Source organism: Heptranchias perlo, chromosome X (assembly GCF_035084215.1).
Source record: "Heptranchias perlo isolate sHepPer1 chromosome X, sHepPer1.hap1, whole genome shotgun sequence".
Taxonomy (NCBI): Eukaryota; Metazoa; Chordata; class Chondrichthyes; order Hexanchiformes; family Hexanchidae; genus Heptranchias; species Heptranchias perlo.
This window is the reverse complement of record NC_090370.1, coordinates 13,872,595-13,898,376: the sequence shown is the minus strand read 5'-3', so window position 1 is coordinate 13,898,376 and position 25,782 is coordinate 13,872,595. Positions and strand designations below refer to the sequence as shown.

The 25,782-nt window shown below is 51.9% G+C and overlaps 1 protein-coding gene across 2 annotated transcripts in view; it reads left to right on the top strand.

The window, feature by feature from the left end:
• stac3 (SH3 and cysteine rich domain 3) overlaps nucleotides 1-25,782 on the top strand; it is an 88,222-nt gene that overhangs the window by 21,923 nt on the left and 40,517 nt on the right. The window lies entirely within an intron of this gene.

Below are 25,782 nucleotides of genomic sequence, written 5' to 3'. Positions count from 1 at the left end.
ATCCCCTTTATTGATCCTTCAGGCCCACTCTCTCCGTCCCCTTTATTCATCCTTCAGGCCCACTCTCTCCGTCCCCTTTATTGATCCTTCAGGCCCACTCTCTCCGTCCCCTTTATTCATCCTTCAGGCCCACTCTCTCCGTCCCCTTTATTGATCCTTCAGGCCCACTCTCTCCGTCCCCTTTATTCATCCTTCAGGCCCACTCTCTCCGTCCCCTTTATTGATCCTTCAGGCCCACTCTCTCCATCCCCTTTATTGATCCTTCAGGCCCACTCTCTCCGTCCCCTTTATTCATCCTTCAGGCCCACTCTCTCCGTCCCCTTTATTGATCCTTCAGGCCCACTCTCTCCGTCCCCTTTATTGATCCTTCAGGCCCACTCTCTCCGTCCCCTTTATTGATCCTTCAGGCCCACTCTCTCCGTCCCCTTTATTGATCCTTCAGGCCCACTCTCTCCATCCCCTTTATTGATCCTTCAGGCCCACTCTCTCCATCCCCTTTATTGATCCTTCAGGCCCACTCTCTCCGTCCCCTTTATTGATCCTTCAGGCCCACTCTCTCCACTCCCTTTATTGAACCTTCAGGCCCACTCTGTCCGTCCCCTTTATTGATCCTTCAGGCCCACTCTCTCCGTCCCCTTTATTGATCCTTCAGGCCCACTCTCCATCCCCTTTATTGATCCTTCAGGCCCACTCTCTCCGTCCCCTTTATTGATCCTTCAGGCCCACTCTCTCCGTCCCCTTTATTGATCCTTCAGGCCCACTCTCTCCATTCCCTTTATTGATCCTTCAGGCCCACTCTCTCCGTCCCCTTTATTGATCCTTCAGGCCCACTCTCTCCGTCCCCTTTATTGATCCTTCAGGCCCACTCTCTCCATCCCCTTTATTGATCCTTCAGGCCCATTCTCTCCATCCCCTTTATTGATCCTTCAGGCCCACTCTCTCCATTCCCTTTATTGATCCTTCAGGCCCACTCTCTCCATCCCCTTTATTGATCCTTCAGGCCCATTCTCTCCATCCCCTTTATTGATCCTTCAGGCCCACTCTCTCCACTCCCTTTATTGATCCTTCAGGCCCACTCTCTCCGTCCCCTTTATTGATCCTTCAGGCCCACTCTCTCCATCCCCTTTATTGATCCTTCAGGCCCATTCTCTCCGTCCCCTTTATTGATCCTTCAGGCCCACTCTCTCCGTCCCCTTTATTGATCCTTCAGGCCCACTCTCTCCGTCCCCTTTATTGATCCTTCAGGCCCACTCTCTCCGTCCCCTTTATTCATCCTTCAGGCCCACTCTCTCCATCCCCTTTATTGATCCTTCAGGCCCACTCTCTCCGTCCCCTTTATTGATCCTTCAGGCCCACTCTCTCCGTCCCCTTTATTGATCCTTCAGGCCCACTCTCTCCGTCCCCTTTATTGATCCTTCAGGCCCATTCTCTCCGTCCCCTTTATTGATCCTTCAGGCCCACTCTCTCCGTCCCCTTTATTGATCCTTCAGGCCCATTCTCTCCGTCCCCTTCATTGATCCTTCAGGCCCACTCTCTCCATCCCCTTTATTGATCCTTCAGGTCCACTCTCTCCATCCCCTTTATTGATCCTTCAGGCCCACTCTCTCCATCCCCTTTATTGATCCTTCAGGCCCACTCTCTCCACTCCCTTTATTGATCCTTCAGGCCCACTCTCTCCATCCCCTTTATTGATCCTTCAGGCCCACTCTCTCCATCCCCTTCATTGATCCTTCAGGCCCACTCTCTCCATCCCCTTTATTGATCCTTCAGGCCCACTCTCTCCATCCCCTTTATTGATCCTTCAGGACCACTCTCTCCGTCCCCTTTATTGATCCTTCAGGACCACTCTCTCCACTCCCTTTATTGATCCTTCAGGCCCACTCTCTCCATCCCCTTTATTGATCCTTCAGGCCCACTCTCTCCACTCCCTTTATTGATCCTTCAGGCCCACTCTCTCCGTCCCCTTTATTGATCCTTCAGGCCCACTCTCTCCATCCCCTTTATTGATCCTTCAGGCCCACTCTCTCCGTCCCCTTTATTCATCCTTCAGGCCCACTCTCTCCGTCCCCTTTATTGATCCTTCAGGCCCACTCTCTCCGTCCCCTTTATTGATCCTTCAGGCCCACTCTCTCCGTCCCCTTTATTGATCCTTCAGGCCCACTCTCTCCGTCCCCTTTATTGATCCTTCAGGCCCACTCTCTCCGTCCCCTTTATTGATCCTTCAGGCCCACTCTCTCCGTCCCCTTTATTGATCCTTCAGGCCCACTCTCTCCGTCCCCTTTATTGATCCTTCAGGCCCACTCTCTCCGTCCCCTTTATTGATCCTTCAGGCCCACTCTCTCCGTCCCCTTTATTGATCCTTCAGGCCCACTCTCTCCACTCCCTTTATTGAACCTTCAGGCCCACTCTCTCCGTCCCCTTTATTGATCCTTCAGGCCCACTCTCTCCGTCCCCTTTATTGATCCTTCAGGCCCACTCTCCATCCCCTTTATTGATCCTTCAGGCCCACTCTCTCCGTCCCCTTTATTGATCCTTCAGGCCCACTCTCTCCGTCCCCTTTATTGATCCTTCAGGCCCACTCTCTCCATTCCCTTTATTGATCCTTCAGGCCCACTCTCTCCGTCCCCTTTATTGATCCTTCAGGCCCACTCTCTCCGTCCCCTTTATTGATCCTTCAGGCCCACTCTCTCCATCCCCTTTATTGATCCTTCAGGCCCATTCTCTCCATCCCCTTTATTGATCCTTCAGGCCCACTCTCTCCATTCCCTTTATTGATCCTTCAGGCCCACTCTCTCCATCCCCTTTATTGATCCTTCAGGCCCATTCTCTCCGTCCCCTTTATTGATCCTTCAGGCCCACTCTCTCCGTCCCCTTTATTGATCCTTCAGGCCCACTCTCTCCGTCCCCTTTATTGATCCTTCAGGCCCACTCTCTCCGTCCCCTTTATTCGTCCTTCAGGCCCACTCTCTCCATCCCCTTTATTGATCCTTCAGGCCCACTCTCTCCGTCCCCTTTATTGATCCTTCAGGCCCACTCTCTCCGTCCCCTTTATTGATCCTTCAGGCCCATTCTCTCCGTCCCCTTTATTGATCCTTCAGGCCCACTCTCTCCATCCCCTTTATTGATCCTTCAGGCCCATTCTCTCCGTCCCCTTTATTGATCCTTCAGGCCCACTCTCTCCATCCCCTTTATTGATCCTTCAGGTCCACTCTCTCCATCCCCTTTATTGATCCTTCAGGCCCACTCTCTCCATCCCCTTTATTGATCCTTCAGGCCCACTCTCTCCACTCCCTTTATTGATCCTTCAGGCCCACTCTCTCCATCCCCTTTATTGATCCTTCAGGCCCACTCTCTCCATCCCCTTCATTGATCCTTCAGGCCCACTCTCTCCATCCCCTTTATTGATCCTTCAGGCCCACTCTCTCCATCCCCTTTATTGATCCTTCAGGACCACTCTCTCCGTCCCCTTTATTGATCCTTCAGGACCACTCTCTCCACTCCCTTTATTGATCCTTCAGGCCCACTCTCTCCATCCCCTTTATTGATCCTTCAGGCCCACTCTCTCCACTCCCTTTATTGATCCTTCAGGCCCACTCTCTCCATCCCCTTTATTGATCCTTCAGGCCCACTCTCTCCATCCCCTTTATTGATCCTTCAGGCCCACTCTCTCCATCCCCTTTATTGATCCTTCAGGCCCACTCTCTCCATCCCCTTTATTGATCCTTCAGGCCCACTCTCTCCGTCCCCTTTATTGATCCTTCAGGCCCACTCTCTCCGTCCCCTTTATTGATCCTTCAGGCCCATTCTCTCCATTCCCTTTATTGATCCTTCAGGCCCACTCTCTCCGTCCCCTTTATTGATCCTTCAGGCCCACTCTCTCCATTCCCTTTATTGATCCTTCAGGCCCACTCTCTCCATCCCCTTTATTGATCCTTCAGGCCCACTCTCTCCGTCCCCTTTATTGATCCTTCAGGCCCACTCTCTCCACTCCCTTTATTGATCCTTCAGGCCCACTCTCTCCGTCCCCTTCATTGATCCTTCAGGCCCACTCTCTCCATCCCCTTTATTGATCCTTCAGGCCCACTCTCTCCACTCCCTTTATTGATCCTTCAGGCCCACTCTCTCCATCCCCTTTATTGATCCTTCAGGCCCATTCTCTCCATTCCCTTTATTGATCCTTCAGGCCCACTCTCTCCGTCCCCTTTATTGATCCTTCAGGCCCACTCTCTCCACTCCCTTTATTGATCCTTCAGGCCCACTCTCTCCATCCCCTTTATTGATCCTTCAGGCCCACTCTCTCCATCCCCTTTATTGATCCTTCAGGCCCACTCTCTCCATCCCCTTTATTGATCCTTCAGGCCCACTCTCTCCACTCCCTTTATTGATCCTTCAGGCCCACTCTCTCCATCCCCTTTATTGATCCTTCAGGCCCACTCTCTCCATCCCCTTTATTGATCCTTCAGGCCCACTCTCTCCACTCCCTTCATTGATCCTTCAGGCCCATTCTCTCCATTCCCTTTATTGATCCTTCAGGCCCATTCTCTCCACTCCCTTTATTGATCCTTCAGGCCCACTCTCTCCATCCCCTTTATTGATCCTTCAGGCCCACTCTCTCCGTCCCCTTTATTGATCCTTCAGGCCCATTCTCTCCGTCCCCTTTATTGATCCTTCAGGCCCACTCTCTCCATTCCCTTCATTGATCCTTCAGGCCCATTCTCTCCATTCCCTTTATTGATCCTTCAGGCCCACTCTCTCCATCCCCTTTATTGATCCTTCAGGCCCATTCTCTCCGTCCCCTTTATTGATCCTTCAGGCCTCCTCTCTCCATTCCCTTTATTGATCCTTCAGGCCCACTCTCTCCATCCCCTTTATTGATCCTTCAGGCCCACTCTCTCCGTCCCCTTTATTAATCCTTCAGGCCCACTCTCTCCATCCCCTTTATTGATCCTTCAGGCCCACTCTCTCCATCCCCTTTATTGATCCTTCAGGCCCACTCTCTCCATCCCCTTTATTGATCCTTCAGGCCCACTCTCTCCATCCCCTTTATTGATCCTTCAGGCCCACTCTCTCCGTCCCCTTTATTGATCCTTCAGGCCCACTCTCTCCGTCCCCTTTATTGATCCTTCAGGCCCACTCTCTCCATCCCCTTTATTGATCCTTCAGGCCCACTCTCTCCATCCCCTTTATTGATCCTTCAGGCCCACTCTCTCCATCCCCTTTATTGATCCTTCAGGCCCACTCTCTCCATTCCCTTTATTGATCCTTCAGGCCCACTCTCTCCATCCCCTTTATTGATCCTTCAGGCCCGCTCTCTCCGTCCCCTTTATTGATCCTTCAGGCCCACTCTCTCCGTCCCCTTTATTGATCCTTCAGGCCCACTCTCTCCATCCCCTTTATTGATCCTTCAGGCCCACTCTCTCCGTCCCCTTTATTGATCCTTCAGGCCCACTCTCTCCATCCCCTTTATTGATCCTTCAGGCCCACTCTCTCCGTCCCCTTTATTGATCCTTCAGGCCCACTCTCTCCGTCCCCTTTATTGATCCTTCAGGCCCACTCTCTCCACTCCCTTTATTGATCCTTCAGGCCCACTCTCTCCGTCCCCTTTATTGATCCTTCAGGCCCACTCTCTCCATCCCCTTTATTGATCCTTCAGGCCCACTCTCTCCATCCCCTTTCTTGATCCTTCAGGCCCACTCTCTCCATCCCCTTTATTGATCCTTCAGGCCCACTCTCTCCATCCCCTTTATTGATCCTTCAGGCCCACTCTCTCCGTCCCCTTTATTGATCCTTCAGGCCCATTCTCTCCATCCCCTTTATTGATCCTTCAGGCCCACTCTCTCCATCCCCTTTATTGATCCTTCAGGCCCACTCTCTCCATCCCCTTTATTGATCCTTCAGGCCCACTCTCTCCATCCCCTTTATTGATCCTTCAGGCCCACTCTCTCCATCCCCTTTATTGATCCTTCAGGCCCACTCTCTCCATCCCCTTTATTGATCCTTCAGGCCCACTCTCTCCATCCCCTTTATTGATCCTTCAGGCCCACTCTCTCCGTCCCCTTTATTGATCCTTCAGGCCCACTCTCTCCGTCCCCTTTATTGATCCTTCAGGCCCACTCTCTCCGTCCCCTTTATTGATCCTTCAGGCCCACTCTCTCCATCCCCTTTATTGATCCTTCAGGCCCACTCTCTCCATCCCCTTTATTGATCCTTCAGGCCCACTCTCTCCATCCCCTTTATTGATCCTTCAGGCCCACTCTCTCCATCCCCTTTATTGATCCTTCAGGCCCACTCTCTCCATTCCCTTTATTGATTCTTCAGGCCCACTCTCTCCATCCCCTTTATTGATCCTTCAGGCCCACTCTCTCCATCCCCTTTATTGATCCTTCAGGCCCACTCTCTCCATCCCCTTTATTGATCCTTCAGGCCCACTCTCTCCATCCCCTTTATTGATCCTTCAGGCCCACTCTCTCCGTCCCCTTTATTGATCCTTCAGGCCCACTCTCTCCGTCCCCTTTATTGATCCTTCAGGCCCATTCTCTCCGTCCCCTTTATTGATCCTTCAGGCCCACTCTCTCCATCCCCTTTATTGATCCTTCAGGCCCATTCTCTCCGTCCCCTTTATTGATCCTTCAGGCCCACTCTCTCCATCCCCTTTATTGATCCTTCAGGTCCACTCTCTCCATCCCCTTTATTGATCCTTCAGGCCCACTCTCTCCATCCCCTTTATTGATCCTTCAGGTCCACTCTCTCCATCCCCTTTATTGATCCTTCAGGCCCACTCTCTCCATCCCCTTTATTGATCCTTCAGGCCCACTCTCTCCGTCCCCTTTATTGATCCTTCAGGCCCACTCTCTCCACTCCCTTTATTGATCCTTCAGGCCCACTCTCTCCATCCCCTTTATTGATCCTTCAGGCCCACTCTCTCCATCCCCTTTATTGATCCTTCAGGCCCACTCTCTCCATCCCCTTTATTGATCCTTCAGGCCCACTCTCTCCATCCCCTTTATTGATCCTTCAGGACCACTCTCTCCGTCCCCTTTATTGATCCTTCAGGACCACTCTCTCCACTCCCTTTATTGATCCTTCAGGCCCACTCTCTCCATCCCCTTTATTGATCCTTCAGGCCCACTCTCTCCATTCCCTTTATTGATCCTTCAGGCCCACTCTCTCCATCCCCTTTATTGATCCTTCAGGCCCACTCTCTCCATCCCCTTTATTGATCCTTCAGGCCCACTCTCTCCATCCCCTTTATTGATCCTTCAGGCCCACTCTCTCCATCCCCTTTATTGATCCTTCAGGCCCACTCTCTCCATCCCCTTTATTGATCCTTCAGGCCCACTCTCTCCGTCCCCTTTATTGATCCTTCAGGCCCACTCTCTCCGTCCCCTTTATTGATCCTTCAGGCCCATTCTCTCCGTCCCCTTTATTGATCCTTCAGGCCCACTCTCTCCATCCCCTTTATTGATCCTTCAGGCCCATTCTCTCCGTCCCCTTTATTGATCCTTCAGGCCCACTCTCTCCATCCCCTTTATTGATCCTTCAGGCCCACTCTCTCCATCCCCTTTATTGATCCTTCAGGCCCACTCTCTCCATCCCCTTTATTGATCCTTCAGGCCCACTCTCTCCACTCCCTTTATTGATCCTTCAGGCCCACTCTCTCCATCCCCTTTATTGATCCTTCAGGCCCACTCTCTCCGTCCCCTTTATTGATCCTTCAGGCCCACTCTCTCCATCCCCTTTATTGATCCTTCAGGCCCACTCTCTCCATCCCCTTTATTGATCCTTCAGGCCCATTCTCTCCGTCCCCTTTATTGATCCTTCAGGCCCATTCTCTCCGTCCCCTTTATTGATCCTTCAGGCCCATTCTCTCCGTCCCCTTTATTGATCCTTCAGGCCCACTCTCTCCATCCCCTTTATTGATCCTTCAGGCCCATTCTCTCCGTCCCCTTTATTGATCCTTCAGGCCCATTCTCTCCATTCCCTTTATTGATCCTTCAGGCCCACTCTCTCCATCCCCTTTATTAATCCTTCAGGCCCACTCTCTCCATCCCCTTTATTGATCCTTCAGGCCCACTCTCTCCATCCCCTTTATTGATCCTTCAGGCCCACTCTCTCCATCCCCTTTATTGATCTTTCAGGCCCACTCTCTCCATCCCCTTTATTGATCCTTCAGGCCCACTCTCTCCATCCCCTTTATTGATCCTTCAGGCCCACTCTCTCCATTCCCTTTATTGATCCTTCAGGCCCACTCTCTCCATCCCCTTTATTGATCCTTCAGGCCCGCTCTCTCCGTCCCCTTTATTGATCCTTCAGGCCCACTCTCTCCGTCCCCTTTATTGATCCTTCAGGCCCACTCTCTCCATCCCCTTTATTGATCCTTCAGGCCCACTCTCTCCGTCCCCTTTATTGATCCTTCAGGCCCACTCTCTCCGTCCCCTTTATTGATCCTTCAGGCCCACTCTCTCCATTCCCTTTATTGATCCTTCAGGCCCACTCTCTCCGTCCCCTTTATTGATCCTTCAGGCCCACTCTCTCCGTCCCCTTTATTGATCCTTCAGGCCCACTCTCTCCATCCCCTTTATTGATCCTTCAGGCCCACTCTCTCCATTCCCTTTATTGATCCTTCAGGCCCACTCTCTCCGTCCCCTTTATTGATCCTTCAGGCCCACTCTCTCCGTCCCCTTTATTGATCCTTCAGGACCACTCTCTCCACTCCCTTTTTTGATCCTTCAGGCCCACTCTCTCCATTCCCTTTATTGATCCTTCAGGCCCACTCTCTCCATCCCCTTTATTGATCCTTCAGGTCCACTCTCTCCATCCCCTTTATTGATCCTTCAGGCCCACTCTCTCCGTCCCCTTTATTGATCCTTCAGGCCCACTCTCTCCATCCCCTTTATTGATCCTTCAGGCCCACTCTCTCCATCCCCTTTATTGATCCTTCAGGCCCACTCTCTCCATCCCCTTTATTGATCCTCCAGGTCCACTCTCTCCGTCCCCTTTATTGATCCTTCAGGCCCACTCTCTCCATCCCCTTTATTGATCCTTCAGGCCCACTCTCTCCACTCCCTTTATTGATCCTTCAGGCCCACTCTCTCCATCCCCTTTATTGATCCTTCAGGCCCACTCTCTCCGTCCCCTTTATTGATCCTTCAGGCCCACTCTCTCCGTCCCCTTTATTGATCCTTCAGGCCCACTCTCTCCGTCCCCTTTATTGATCCTTCAGGCCCACTCTCTCCGTCCCCTTTATTGATCCTTCAGGCCCATTCTCTCCGTCCCCTTTATTGATCCTTCAGGCCCACTCTCTCCATTCCCTTTATTGATCCTTCAGGCCCACTCTCTCCGTCCCCTTTATTGATCCTTCAGGCCCACTCTCTCCATCCCCTTTATTGATCCTTCAGGCCCACTCTCTCCGTCCCCTTTATTGATCCTTCAGGCCCACTCTCTCCGTCCCCTTTATTGAGCCTTCAGGCCCACTCTCTCCGTCCCCTTTATTGATCCTTCAGGCCCACTCTCTCCATTCCCTTTATTGAGCCTTCAGGCCCACTCTCTCCGTCCCCTTTATTGATCCTTCAGGCCCACTCTCTCCGTCCCCTTTATTGATCCTTCAGGCCCATTCTCTCCGTCCCCTTTATTGATCCTTCAGGCCCACTCTCTCCGTCCCTTTTATTGAGCCTTCAGGCCCACTCTCTCCGTCCCCTTTATTGATCCTTCAGGCCCACTCTCTCCATTCCCTTTATTGATCCTTCAGGCCCACTCTCTCCGTCCCCTTTATTGATCCTTCAGGCCCATTCTCTCCGTCCCCTTTATTGATCCTTCAGGCCCACTCTCTCCATTCCCTTTATTGATCCTTCAGGCCCACTCTCTCCGTCCCCTTTATTGATCCTTCAGGCCCACTCTCTCCGTCCCCTTTATTGATCCTTCAGGCCCACTCTCTCCGTCCCCTTTATTGATCCTTCAGGCCCACTCTCTCCGTCCCCTTTATTGATCCTTCAGGCCCACTCTCTCCGTCCCCTTTATTGAGCCTTCAGGCCCACTCTCTCCGTCCCCTTTATTGATCCTTCAGGCCCACTCTCTCCGTCCCCTTTATTGATCCTTCAGGCCCACTCTCTCCGTCCCCTTTATTGATCCTTCAGGCCCACTCTCTCCGTCCCCTTTATTGAGCCTTCAGGCCCATTCTCTCCATCCCCTTTATTGATCCTTCAGGCCCACTCTCTCCATCCCCTTTATTGATCCTTCAGGCCCATTCTCTCCGTCCCCTTTATTGATCCTTCAGGCCCACTCTCTCCATTCCCTTTATTGATCCTTCAGGCCCACTCTCTCCGTCCCCTTTATTGATCCTTCAGGCCCATTCTCTCCGTCCCCTTTATTGATCCTTCAGGCCCACTCTCTCCATTCCCTTTATTGATCCTTCAGGCCCACTCTCTCCGTCCCCTTTATTGATCCTTCAGGCCCACTCTCTCCGTCCCCTTTATTGATCCTTCAGGCCCACTCTCTCCGTCCCCTTTATTGATCCTTCAGGCCCACTCTCTCCGTCCCCTTTATTGATCCTTCAGGCCCACTCTCTCCGTCCCCTTTATTGATCCTTCAGGCCCACTCTCTCCGTCCCCTTTATTGATCCTTCAGGCCCACTCTCTCCGTCCCCTTTATTGAGCCTTCAGGCCCACTCTCTCCGTCCCCTTTATTGATCCTTCACGCCCACTCTCTCCGTCCCCTTTATTGATCCTTCAGGCCCACTCTCTCCGTCCCCTTTATTGATCCTTCAGGCCCACTCTCTCCACTCCCTTTATTGATCCTTCAGGCCCATTCTCTCCGTCCCCTTTATTGATCCTTCAGGCCCACTCTCTCCACTCCCTTTATTGATCCTTCAGGCCCACTCTCTCCATCCCCTTTATTGATCCTTCAGGCCCATTCTCTCCGTCCCCTTTATTGATCCTTCAGGCCCACTCTCTCCACTCCCTTTATTGATCCTTCAGGCCCACTCTCTCCGTCCCCTTTATTGATCCTTCAGGCCCACTCTCTCCATCCCCTTTATTGATCCTTCAGGCCCATTCTCTCCATCCCCTTTATTGATCCTTCAGGCCCATTCTCTCCGTCCCCTTTATTGATCCTTCAGGTCCACTCTCTCCGTTCCCTTTATTGATCCTTCAGGTCCACTCTCTCCATCCCCTTTATTGATCCTTCAGGCCCACTCTCTCCGTCCCCTTTATTGATCCTTCAGGTCCACTCTCTCCATCCCCTTTATTGATCCTTCAGGCCCACTCTCTCCGTCCCCTTTATTGATCCTTCAGGCCCACTCTCTCCGTCCCCTTTATTGATCCTTCAGGCCCACTCTCTCCGTCCCCTTTATTGATCCTTCAGGCCCACTCTCTCCGTCCCCTTTATTGATCCTTCAGGCCCACTCTCTCCGTCCCCTTTATTGATCCTTCAGGCCCATTCTCTCCATCCCCTTTATTGATCCTTCAGGCCCACTCTCTCCGTCCCCTTTATTGATCATTCAGGCCCACTCTCTCCATCCCCTTTATTGATCCTTCAGGCCCACTCTCTCCATCCCCTTTATTGATCCTTCAGGCCCACTCTCTCCGTCCCCTTTATTGATCCTTCAGGCCCACTCTCTCCATCCCCTTTATTGATCCTTCAGGCCCACTCTCTCCGTCCCCTTTATTGATCCTTCAGGCCCACTCTCTCCATCCCCTTTATTGATCCTTCAGGCCCACTCTCTCCGTCCCCTTTATTGATCCTTCAGGCCCACTCTCTCCATCCCCTTTATTGATCCTTCAGGCCCACTCTCTCCGTCCCCTTTATTGATCCTTCAGGCCCATTCTCTCCATCCCCTTTATTGATCCTTCAGGCCCACTCTCTCCGTCCCCTTTATTGATCATTCAGGCCCACTCTCTCCATCCCCTTTATTGATCCTTCAGGCCCACTCTCTCCATCCCCTTTATTGATCCTTCAGGCCCACTCTCTCCGTCCCCTTTATTGATCCTTCAGGCCCACTCTCTCCATCCCCATTATTGATCCTTCAGGCCCACTCTCTCCATCCCCTTCATTGATCCTTCAGGACCACTCTCTCCGTCCCCTTTACTGATCCTTCAGGCCCACTCTCTCCACTCCCTTTATTGATCCTTCAGGCCCACTCTCTCCGTCCCCTTTATTGATCCTTCAGGCCCACTCTCTCCGTCCCCTTTATTGATCCTTCAGGCCCACTCTCTCCGTCCCCTTTATTGATCCTTCAGGCCCACTCTCTCCGTCCCCTTTATTGATCCTTCAGGCCCACTCTCTCCGTCCCCTTTATTGATCCTTCAGGCCCACTCTCTCCATCCCCTTTATTGATCCTTCAGGCCCACTCTCTCCGTCCCCTTTATTCATCCTTCAGGCCCACTCTCTCCACTCCCTTTATTGATCCTTCAGGCCCACTCTCTCCATTCCCTTTATTGATCCTTCAGGCCCACTCTCTCCGTCCCCTTTATTGATCCTTCAGGTCCACTCTCTCCATCCCCTTTATTGATCCTTCAGGCCCACTCTCTCCGTCCCCTTTATTGATCCTTCAGGCCCACTCTCTCCACTCCCTTCATTGATCCTTCAGGCCCACTCTCTCCGTCCCCTTTATTGATCCTTCAGGCCCACTCTCTCCGTCCCCTTTATTGATCCTTCAGGCCCATTCTCTCCGTCCCCTTTATTGATCCTTCAGGCCCACTCTCTCCACTCCCTTTATTGATCCTTCAGGCCCACTCTCTCCGTCCCCTTTATTGATCCTTCAGGCCCACTCTCTCCGTCCCCTTTATTGATCCTTCAGGCCCATTCTCTCCGTCCCCTTTATTGATCCTTCAGGCCCACTCTCTCCATCCCCTTTATTGATCCTTCAGGCCCACTCTCTCCGTCCCCTTTATTGATCCTTCAGGCCCACTCTCTCCATCCCCTTTATTGATCCTTCAGGCCCACTCTCTCCGTCCCCTTTATTGATCCTTCAGGCCCACTCTCTCCACTCCCTTTATTGATCCTTCAGGCCCACTCTCTCCGTCCCCTTTATTGATCCTTCAGGCCCACTCTCTCCACTCCCTTTATTGATCTTTCAGGCCCACTCTCTCCGTCCCCTTTATTGATCCTTCAGGCCCACTCTCTCCATCCCCTTTATTGATCCTTCAGGCCCACTCTCTCCACTCCCTTTATTGATCTTTCAGGCCCACTCTCTCCGTCCCCTTTATTGATCCTTCAGGCCCATTCTCTCCATCCCCTTTATTGATCCTCCAGGCCCACTCTCTCCACTCCCTTTATTGATCCTTCAGGCCCACTCTCTCCATCCCCTTTATTGATCCTTCAGGCCCACTCTCTCCACTCCCTTTATTGATCCTTCAGGCCCATTCTCTCCGTCCCCTTTATTGATCCTTGAGGCCCACTCTCTCCGTCCCCTTTATTGATCCTTCAGGCCCATTCTCTCCATTCCCTTTATTGAACCTTCAGGCCCACTCTCTCCGTCCCCTTTATTGATCCTTCAGGCCCATTCTCTCCATCCCCTTTATTGATCCTTCAGGCCCACTCTCTCCACTCCCTTTATTGATCCTTCAGGACCACTCTCTCCATTCCATTTATTGATCCTTCAGGCCCACTCTCTCCATTCACTTTATTGATCCTTCAGGCCCACTCTCTCCACTCCCTTTATTGATCCTTCAGGCCCACTCTCTCCGTCCCCTTTATTGATCCTTCAGGCCCACTCTCTCCGTCCCCTTTATTGATCCTTCAGGCCCACTCTCTCCATCCCCTTTATTGATCCTTCAGGCCCACTCTCTCCATTCCCTTTATTGATCCTTCAGGCCCACTCTCTCCATCCCCTTTATTGATCCTTCAGGCCCACTCTCTCCATCCCCTTTATTGATCCTTCAGGCCCACTCTCTCCATTCCCTTTATTCATCCTTCAGGCCCACTCTCTCCGTCCCCTTTATTGATCCTTCAGGCCCACTCTCTCCGTCCCCTTTATTGATCCTTCAGGTCCACTCTCTCCGTTCCCTTTATTGATCCTTCAGGCCCACTCTCTCCATCCCCTTTATTGATCCTTCAGGCCCACTCTCTCCATCCCCTTTATTGATCCTTCAGGCCCACTCTCTCCATTCCCTTTATTGATCCTTCAGGCCCACTCTCTCCATCCCCTTTATTGATCCTTCAGGCCCACTCTCTCCACTCCCTTTATTGATCCTTCAGGCCCACTCTCTCCGTCCCCTTTATTGATCCTTCAGGCCCACTCTCTCCGTCCCCTTTATTGATCCTTCAGGCCCACTCTCTCCGTCCCCTTTATTGATCCTTCAGGCCCACTCTCTCCATCCCCTTTATTGATCCTTCAGGCCCACTCTCTCCATCCCCTTTATTGATCCTTCAGGCCCACTCTCTCCGTCCCCTTTATTGATCCTTCAGGCCCACTCTCTCCATCCCCTTTATTGATCCTTCAGGCCCACTCTCTCCATTCCCTTTATTGATCCTTCAGGCCCACTCTCTCCATCCCCTTTATTGATCCTTCAGGCCCACTCTCTCCATCCCCTTTATTGATCCTTCAGGCCCACTCTCTCCATCCCCTTTATTGATCCTTCAGGCCCATTCTCTCCATCCCCTTTATTGATCCTTCAGGCCCACTCTCTCCATCCCCTTTATTGATCCTTCAGGCCCACTCTCTCCGTCCCCTTTATTGATCCTTCAGGCCCACTCTCTCCATCCCCTTTATTGATCCTTCAGGCCCACTCTCTCCATCCCCTTTATTGATCCTTCAGGCCCACTCTCTCCATCCCCTTTATTGATCCTTCAGGCCCACTCTCTCCATCCCCTTTATTGATCCTTCAGGTCCACTCTCTCCATTCCCTTTATTGATCCTTCAGGCCCACTCTCTCCGTCCCCTTTATTGATCCTTCAGGCCCACTCTCTCCGTCCCCTTTATTGATCCTTCAGGCCCACTCTCTCCGTCCCCTTTATTGATCCTTCAGGCCCACTCTCTCCGTCCCCTTTATTGATCCTTCAGGCCCACTCTCTCCGTCCCCTTTATTGATCCTTCAGGCCCACTCTCTCCGTCCCCTTTATTGATCCTTCAGGCCCACTCTCTCCGTCCCCTTTATTGATCCTTCAGGCCCATTCTCTCCATCCCCTTTATTGATCCTTCAGGCCCACTCTCTCCGTCCCCTTTATTGATCCTTCAGGCCCACTCTCTCCATTCCCTTTATTGATCCTTCAGGCCCACTCTCTCCATCCCCTTTATTGATCCTTCAGGCCCACTCTCTCCACTCCCTTTATTGATCCTTCAGGCCCACTCTCTCCGTCCCCTTTATTGATCCTTCAGGCCCACTCTCTCCATCCCCTTTATTGATCCTTCAGGCCCATTCTCTCCGTCCCCTTTATTGATCCTTCAGGTCCACTCACTCCATCCCCTTTATTGATCCTTCAGGCCCACTCTCTCCGTCCCCTTTATTGATCCTTCAGGCCCACTCTATCCATCCCCTTTATTGAACTTTCAGGCCCACTCTCTCCATCCCCTTTATTGATCCTTCAGGTCCACTCTCTCCATTCCCTTTATTGATCCTTCAGGCCCACTCTCTCCGTCCCCTTTATTGATCCTTCAGGCCCACTCTCTCCGTCCCCTTTATTGATCCTTCAGGCCCACTCTCTCCGTCCCCTTTATTGATCCTTCAGGCCCACTCTCTCCGTCCCCTTTATTGATCCTTCAGGCCCACTCTCTCCGTCCCCTTTATTGATCCTTCAGGCCCACTCTCTCCGTCCCCTTTATTGATCCTTCAGGCCCACTCTCTCCGTCCCCTTTATTGATCCTTCAGGCCCACTCTCTCCGTCCCCTTTATTGATCCTTCAGGCCCACTCTCTCCGTCCCCTTTATTGATCCTTCAGGCCCATTCTCTCCATCCCCTTTATTGATCCTTCAGGCCCACTCTCTCCGTCCCCTTTATTGATCCTTCAGGCCTACTCTCTCCATTCCCTTTATTGATCCTTCAGGCCCACTCTCTCCATCCCCTTTATTGATCCTTCAGGCCCACTCTCTCCGTCCCCTTTATTGATCCTTCAGGCCCACTCTCTCCATCCCCTTTATTGATCCTTCAGGCCCACTCTCTCCGTCCCCTTTATTGATCCTTCAGGCCCACTCTCTCCATTCCCTTTATTGATCCTTCAGGCCCACTCTCTCCATCCCCTTCATTGATCCTTCAGGACCACTCTCTCCGTCCCCTTTACTGATCCTTCGGGCCCACTCTCTCCACTCCCTTTATTGATCCTTCAGGCCCACTCTCTCCGTCCCCTTTATTGATCCTTCAGGCCCACTCTCTCCATCCCCTTTATTGATCCTTCAGGCCCATTCTCTCCGTCCCCTTTATTGATCCTTCAGGCCCACTCTCTCCATCCCCTTTATTGATCCTTCAGGCCCATTCTCTCCGTCCCCTTTATTGATCCTTCAGGCCCATTCTCTCCGTCCCCTTTATTGATCCTTCAGGCCCACTCTCTCCATCCCCTTTATTGATCCTTCAGGCCCACTCTCTCCATCCCCTTTATTGATCCTTCAGGCCCACTCTCTCCACTCCCTTCATTGATCCTTCAGGCCCACTCTCTCCGTCCCCTTTATTGATCCTTCAGGCCCACTCTCTCCATCCCCTTTATTGATCCTTCAGGCCCATTCTCTCCGTCCCCTTTATTGATCCTTCAGGCCCACTCTCTCCACTCCCTTTATTGATCCTTCAGGCCCACTCTCTCCGTCCCCTTTATTGATCCTTCAGGCCCACTCTCTCCATCCCCTTTATTGATCCTTCAGGCCCATTCTCTCCGTCCCCTTTATTGATCCTTCAGGTCCACTCTCTCCGTCCCCTTTATTGATCCTTCAGGCCCACTCTCTCCATCCCCTTTATTGATTCTTCAGGCCCACTCTCTCCATCCCCTTTATTGATCCTTCAGGCCCACTCTCTCCGTCCCCTTCATTGATCCTTCAGGCCCATTCTCTCCGTCCCCTTTATTGATCCTTCAGGCCCACTCTCTCCACTCCCTTTATTGATCCTTCAGGCCCACTCTCTCCGTCCCCTTTATTGATCCTTCAGGCCCACTCTCTCCACTCCATTTATTGATCCTTCAGGCCCACTCTCTCCACTCCCTTTATTGATCTTTCAGGCCCACTCTCTCCGTCCCCTTTATTGATCCTTCAGGCCCACTCTCTCCATCCCCTTTATTGATCCTTCAGGCCCACTCTCTCCACTCCCTTTATTGATCCTTCAGGCCCACTCTCTCCACTCCCTTTATTGATCCTTCAGGCCCACTCTCTCCATCCCCTTTATTGATCCTTCAGGCCCACTCTCTCCACTCCCTTTATTGATCCTTCAGGCCCATTCTCTCCGTCCCCTTTATTGATCCTTCAGGCCCACTCTCTCCATCCCCTTTATTGATCCTTCAGGCCCACTCTCTCCACTGCCTTTATTGATCCTTCAGGACCACTCTCTCCATTCCCTTTATTGAACCTTCAGGCCCACTCTCTCCGTCCCCTTTATTGATCCTTCAGGCCCATTCTCTCCATCCCCTTTATTGATCCTTCAGGCCCACTCTCTCCATCCCCTTTATTGATCCTTCAGGCCCACTCTCTCCACTCCCTTTATTGAACCTTCAGGCCCACTCTCTCCGTCCCCTTTATTGATCCTTCAGGCCCATTCTCTCCATCCCCTTTATTGATCCTTCAGGCCCATTCTCTCCATCCCCTTTATTGATCCTTCAGGACCACTCTCTCCATTCACTTTATTGATCCTTCAGGCCCACTCTCTCCATCCCCTTTATTGATCCTTCAGGGCCACTCTCTCCATTCCCTTTATTGATCCTTCAGGCCCACTCTCTCCGTCCCCTTTATTGATCCTTCAGGCCCACTCTCTCCGTCCCCTTTATTGATCCTTCAGGCCCACTCTCTCCATTCCCTTTATTGATCCTTCAGGCCCACTCTCTCCATCCCCTTTATTGATCCTTCAGGCCCATTCTCTCCATCCCCTTTATTGATCCTTCAGGACCACTCTCTCCATTCACTTTATTGATCCTTCAGGCCCACTCTCTCCACTCCCTTTATTGATCCTTCAGGTCCACTCTCTCCGTCCCCTTTATTGATCCTTCAGGCCCACTCTCTCCGTCCCCTTTATTGATCCTTCAGGCCCACTCTCTCCGTCCCCTTTATTGATCCTTCAGGCCCACTCTCTCCATTCCCTTTATTGATCCTTCAGGCCCACTCTCTCCATCCCCTTTATTGATCCTTCAGGCCCACTCTCTCCGTCCCCTTTATTGATCCTTCAGGCCCACTCTCTCCATCCCCTTTATTGATCCTTCAGGCCCACTCTCTCCGTCCCCTTTATTGATCCTTCAGGCCCATTCTCTCCGTCCCCTTTATTGATCCTTCAGGCCCATTCTCTCCGTCCCCTTTATTGATCCTTCAGGCCCACTCTCTCCGTCCCCTTTATTAATCCTTCAGGCCCATTCTCTCCGTCCCCTTTATTGATCCTTCAGGCCTACTCTCTCCATTCCCTTTATTGATCCTTCAGGCCCACTCTCTCCACCCCCTTTATTGATCCTTCAGGCCCACTCTCTCCATTCCCTTTATTGATCCTTCAGGCCCACTCTCTCCGTCCCCTTTATTGATCCTTCAGGCCCACTCTCTCCATCCCCTTTATTGATCCTTCAGGCCCACTCTCTCCATCCCCTTTATTGATCCTTCAGGCCCACTCTCTCCATCCCCTTTATTGATCCTTCAGGCCCACTCTCTCCATCCCCTTTATTGATCCTTCAGGCCCACTCTCTCCGTTCCCTTTATTGATCCTTCAGGCCCACTCTCTCCACTCCCTTTGTTGATCCTTCAGGCCCACTCTCTCCGTCCCCTTTATTGATCCTTCAGGCCCACTCTCTCCATCCCCTTTATTGATCCTTCAGGTCCACTCTCTCCACTCCCTTTATTGATCCTTCAGGCCCACTCTCTCCGTCCCCTTTATTGATCCTTCAGGCCCACTCTCTCCGTCCCCTTTATTGATCCTTCAGGCCCACTCTCTCCGTCCCCTTTATTGATCCTTCAGGCCCACTCTCTCCGTCCCCTTTATTGATCCTTCAGGCCCACTCTCTCCGTCCCCTTTATTGATCCTTCAGGCCCACTCTCTCCGTCCCCTTTATTGATCCTTCAGGCCCACTCTCTCCGTCCCCTTTATTGATCCTTCAGGCCCATTCTCTCCGTCCCCTTTATTGATCCTTCAGGCCCACTCTCTCCGTCCCCTTTATTGATCCTTCAGGCCCACTCTCTCCATTCCCTTTATTGATCCTTCAGGCCCACTCTCTCCGTCCCCTTTATTGATCCTTCAGGACCACTCTCTCCGTCCCCTTTATTGATCCTTCAGGCCCACTCTCTCCACTCCCTTTATTGATCCTTCAGGCCCACTCTCTCCGTCCCCTTTATTGATCCTTCAGGCCCACTCTCTCCATCCCCTTTATTGATCCTTCAGGCCCATTCTCTCCGTCCCCTTTATTGATCCTTCAGGCCCACTCTCTCCACTCCCTTTATTGATCCTTCAGGCCCACTCTCTCCGTCCCCTTTATTGATCCTTCAGGCCCACTCTCTCCATCCCCTTTATTGATCCTTCAGGCCCATTCTCTCCGTCCCCTTTATTGATCCTTCAGGCCCACTCTCTCCACTCCCTTCTTTGATCCTTCAGGCCCACTCTCTCCGTCCCCTTTATTGATCCTTCAGGCCCACTCTCTCCATCCCCTTTATTGATCCTTCAGGCCCACTCTCTCCATCCCCTTTATTGATCCTTCAGGCCCACTCTCTCCATCCCCTTTATTGATCCTTCAGGCCCACTCTCTCCACTCCCTTTATTGATCCTTCAGGCCCACTCTCTCCGTCCCCTTTATTGATCCTTCAGGCCCACTCTCTCCATCCCCTTTATTGAACCTTCAGGCCCACTCTCTCCATCCCCTTTATTGATCCTTCAGGCCCACTCTCTCCATCCCCTTTATTGATCCTTCAGGCCCACTCTCTCCATTCCCTTTATTGATCCTTCAGGCCCACTCTCTCCGTCCCCTTTATTGATCCTTCAGGCCCACTCTCTCCATCCCCTTTATTGATCCTTCAGGCCCATTCTCTCCGTCCCCTTTATTGATCCTTCAGGTCCACTCTCTCCGTCCCCTTTATTGATCCTTCAGGCCCACTCTCTCCATCCCCTTTATTGATCCTTCAGGCCCACTCTCTCCATCCCCTTTATTGATCCTTCAGGCCCACTCTCTCCGTCCCCTTTATTGATCCTTCAGGCCCATTCTCTCCATCCCCTTTATTGATCCTTCAGGCCCACTCTCTCCGTCCCCTTTATTGATCCTTCAGGCCCACTCTCTCCATCCCCTTTATTGATCCTTCAGGCCTACTCTCTCCATCCCCTTTATTGATCCTTCAGGCCCACTCTCTCCATCCCCTTTATTGATCCTTCAGGCCCACTCTCTCCGTCCCCTTTATTGATCCTTCAGGCCCACTCTCTCCACTCCATTTATTGATCCTTCAGGCCCACTCTCTCCGTCCCTTTTATTGATCCTTCAGGCCCACTCTCTCCATCCCCTTTATTGATCCTTCAGGCCCACTCTCTCCACTCCCTTTATTGATCCTTCAGGCCCACTCTCTCCACTCCCTTTATTGATCCTTCAGGCCCACTCTCTCCATCCCCTTTATTGATCCTTCAGGCCCACTCTCTCCACTCCCTTTATTGATCCTTCAGGCCCATTCTCTCCGTCCCCTTTATTGATCCTTCAGGCCCACTCTCTCCATCCCCTTTGTTGATCCTTCAGGCCCATTCTCTCCATTCCCTTTAATGAACCTTCAGGCCCACTCTCTCCGTCCCCTTTATTGATCCTTCAGGCCCATTCTCTCCATCCCCTTTATTGATTCTTCAGGCCCACTCTCTCCACTCCCTTTATTGATCCTTCAGGCCCACTCTCTCCGTCCCCTTTATTGATCCTTCAGGCCCACTCTCTCCGTCCCCTTTATTGATCCTTCAGGCCCACTCTCTCCATCCCCTTTGTTGATCCTTCAGGCCCATTCTCTCCATTCCCTTTAATGAACCTTCAGGCCCACTCTCTCCGTCCCCTTTATTGATCCTTCAGGCCCATTCTCTCCATTCCCTTTAATGAACCTTCAGGCCCACTCTCTCCATTCCCTTTATTGATCCTTCAGGCCCACTCTCTCCGTCCCCTTTATTGATCCTTCAGGCCCACTCTCTCCGTCCCCTTCATTGATCCTTCAGGCCCACTCTCTCCATCCCCTTTATTGATCCTTCAGGCCCACTCTCTCCATCCCCTTTATTGATCCTTCAGGCCCACTCTCTCCATTCCCTTTATTGATCCTTCAGGCCCACTCTCTCCATCCCCTTTATTGATCCTTCAGGCCCATTCTCTCCATCCCCTTTATTGATCCTTCAGGCCCACTCTCTCCACTCCCTTTATTGATCCTTCAGGCCCACTCTCTCCGTCCCCTTTATTGATCCTTCAGGCCCACTCTCTCCATCCCCTTTATTGATCCTTCAGGCCCATTCTCTCCGTCCCCTTTATTGATCCTTCAGGCCCACTCTCTCCACTCCCTTCATTCATCCTTCAGGCCCACTCTCTCCACTCCCTTTATTGATCCTTCAGGCCCACTCTCTCCATCCCCTTTATTGATCCTTCAGGACCACTCTCTCCGTCCCCTTTATTGATCCTTCAGGCCCACTCTCTCCACTCCCTTTATTGATCCTTCAGGCCCACTCTCTCCATCCCCTTTATTGATCCTTCAGGACCACTCTCTCCGTCCCCTTTATTGATCCTTCAGGCCCACTCTCTCCACTCCCTTTATTGATCCTTCAGGCCCACTCTCTCCGTCCCCTTTATTGATCCTTCAGGCCCACTCTCTCCGTCCCCTTTATTGATCCTTCAGGCCCACTCTCTCCATCCCCTTTATTGATCCTTCAGGCCCACTCTCTCCATCCCCTTTATTGATCCTTCAGGCCCACTCTCTCCACTCCCTTTATTGATCCTTCAGGCCCACTCTCTCCACTCCCTTTATTGATCCTTCAGGCCCACTCTCTCCGTCCCCTTTATTGATCCTTCAGGCCCACTCTCTCCATCCCCTTTATTGATCCTTCAGGCCCATTCTCTCCATCCCCTTTATTGATCCTTCAGGCCCACTCTCTCCGTCCCCTTTATTGATCCTTCAGGCCCACTCTCTCCACTCCCTTTATTGATCCTTCAGGCCCACTCTCTCCACTCCATTTATTGATCCTTCAGGCCCACTCTCTCCGTCCCTTTTATTGATCCTTCAGGCCCACTCTCTCCATCCCCTTTATTGATCCTTCAGGCCCACTCTCTCCACTCCCTTTATTGATCCTTCAGGCCCACTCTCTCCACTCCCTTTATTGATCCTTCAGGCCCACTCTCTCCATCCCCTTTATTGATCCTTCAGGCCCACTCTCTCCGTCCCCTTTATTAATCCTTCAGGCCCACTCTCTCCACTCCCTTTATTGATCCTTCAGGCCCATTCTCTCCGTCCCCTTTATTGATCCTTCAGGCCCACTCTCTCCATCCCCTTTGTTGATCCTTCAGGCCCATTCTCTCCATTCCCTTTAATGAACCTTCAGGCCCACTCTCTCCGTCCCCTTTATTGATCCTTCAGGCCCATTCTCTCCATCCCCTTTATTGATTCTTCAGGCCCACTCTCTCCACTCCCTTTATTGATCCTTCAGGCCCACTCTCTCCATCCCCTTTATTGATCCTTCAGGCCCATTCTCTCCATCCCCTTTATTGATCCTTCAGGCCCACTCTCTCCACTCCCTTTATTGATCCTTCAGGCCCACTCTCTCCGTCCCCTTTATTGATCCTTCAGGCCCACTCTCTCCATCCCCTTTATTGATCCTTCAGGCCCATTCTCTCCGTCCCCTTTATTGATCCTTCAGGCCCACTCTCTCCACTCCCTTCATTCATCCTTCAGGCCCACTCTCTCCATTCCCTTTATTGATCCTTCAGGCCCACTCTCTCCATCCCCTTTATTGATCCTTCAGGCCCACTCTCTCCGTCCCCTTTATTGATCCTTCAGGCCCACTCTCTCCATCCCCTTTATTGATCCTTCAGGCCCATTCTCTCCATCCCCTTTATTGATCCTTCAGGCCCACTCTCTCCACTCCCTTTATTGATCCTTCAGGCCCACTCTCTCCATTCCCTTTATTGATCCTTCAGGCCCACTCTCTCCATCCCCTTTATTGATCCTTCAGGACCACTCTCTCCGTCCCCTTTATTGATCCTTCAGGCCCACTCTCTCCACTCCCTTTATTGATCCTTCAGGCCCACTCTCTCCATCCCCTTTATTGATCCTTCAGGACCACTCTCTCCGTCCCCTTTATTGATCCTTCAGGCACACTCTCTCCACTCCCTTTATTGATCCTTCAGGCCCACTCTCTCCGTCCCCTTTATTGATCCTTCAGGACCACTCTCTCCGTCCCCTTTATTGATCCTTCAGGCCCACTCTCTCCACTCCCTTTATTGATCCTTCAGGCCCACTCTCTCCATCCCCTTTATTGATCCTTCAGGACCACTCTCTCCGTCCCCTTTATTGATCCTTCAGGCCCACTCTCTCCACTCCCTTTATTGATCCTTCAGGCCCACTCTCTCCGTCCCCTTTATTGATCCTTCAGGCCCACTCTCTCCGTCCCCTTTATTGATCCTTCAGGCCCACTCTCTCCATCCCCTTTATTGATCCTTCAGGCCCACTCTCTCCATCCCCTTTATTGATCCTTCAGGCCCACTCTCTCCACTCCCTTTATTGATCCTTCAGGCCCACTCTCTCCACTCCCTTTATTGATCCTTCAGGCCCACTCTCTCCGTCCCCTTTATTGATCCTTCAGGCCCACTCTCTCCATCCCCTTTATTGATCCTTCAGGCCCATTCTCTCCATCCCCTTTATTGATCCTTCAGGCCCACTCTCTCCGTCCCCTTTATTGATCCTTCAGGCCCATTCTCTCCGTTCCCTTTATTGATCCTTCAGGCCCACTCTCTCCATCCCCTTTATTGATCCTTCAGGCCCACTCTCTCCGTCCCCTTTATTGATCCTTCAGGCCCATTCTCTCCGTCCCCTTTATTGATCCTTCAGGCCCACTCTCTCCATCCCCTTTATTGATCCTTCAGGCCCACTCTCTCCATTCCCTTTATTGATCCTTCAGGCCCACTCTCTCCATCCCCTTTATTGATCCTTCAGGCCCACTCTCTCCATCCCCTTTATTGATCCTTCAGGCCCACTCTCTCCATTCCCTTTATTGATCCTTCAGGCCCACTCTTTCCATCCCCTTTATTGATCCTTCAGGCCCATTCTCTCCATTCCCTTTATTGATCCTTCAGGCCCACTCTCTCCATTCCCTTTATTGATCCTTCAGGCCCACTCTCTCCATCCCCTTTATTGATCCTTCAGGCCCACTCTCTCCGTCCCCTTTATTGATCCTTCAGGCCCATTCTCTCCGTCCCCTTTATTGATCCTTCAGGCCCACTCTCTCCGTCCCCTTTATTGATCCGTCAGGCCCACTCTCTCCGTCCCCTTTATTGATCCTTCAGGCCCACTCTCTCCGTCCCCTTTATTGATCCTTCAGGCCCACTCTCTCCATCCCCTTTATTGATCCTTCAGGCCCACTCTCTCCGTCCCCTTTATTGATCCTTCAGGCCCACTCTCTCCATCCCCTTTATTGATCCTTCAGGCCCACTCTCTCCATCCCCTTTATTGATCCTTCAGGCCCATTCTCTCCATTCCCTTTATTGATCCTTCAGGCCCACTCTCTCCGTCCCCTTTATTGATCCTTCAGGCCCACTCTCTCCATCCCCTTTATTGATCCTTCAGGCCCACTCTCTCCATCCCCTTTATTGATCCTTCAGGCCCACTCTCTCCATCCCCTTTATTGATCCTTCAGGCCCACTCTCTCCATCCCCTTTATTGATCCTTCAGGTCCACTCTCACCGTCCCCTTTATTGATCCTTCAGGCCCACTCTCTCCGTCCCCTTGATTGATCCTTCAGGCCCACTCTCACCGTCCCCTTTATTGATCCTTCAGGCCCACTCTCTCCACTCCCTTTATTGATCCTTCAGGCCCACTCTCTCCGTCCCCTTTATTGATCCTTCAGGCCCACTCTCTCCGTCCCCTTTATTGATCCTTCAGGCCCATTCTCTCCGTCCCCTTTATTGATCCTTCAGGCCCACTCTCTCCGTCCCCTTTGTTGATCCTTCAGGCCCACTCTCTCCGTCCCCTTTATTGATCCTTCAGGCCCACTATCTCCGTCCCCTTTATTGATCCTTCAGGCCCACTCTCTCCGTCCCCTTTATTGATCCTTCAGGCCCACTCTCTCCGTCCCCTTTATTGATCCTTCAGGCCCACTCTCTCCGTCCCCTTTATTGATCCTTCAGGCCCACTCTCTCCTTTCCCTTTATTGATCCTTCAGGCCCACTCTCTCCGTCCCCTTTATTGATCCTTCAGTTCCACTCTCTCCGTCCCCTTTATTGATCCTTCAGTTCCACTCTCTCCGTCCCCTTTATTGATCCTTCAGTTCCATTCTCTCCGTTCCCTTTATTGATCCTTCAGGTCCACTCTCTCCGTCCCCTTTATTGATCCTTCAGGTCCACTCTCTCTGCGCCTTCTACATTCTTTCCACTCTCTGGGTGAAGAAGTTACTCCTGAGTTCCCTATTGTGTTGGATGGGTGACTATCTTATATTTATGGTCCCTAGTTTTGGACTCCACCACAAACAGAAACAAATGTTC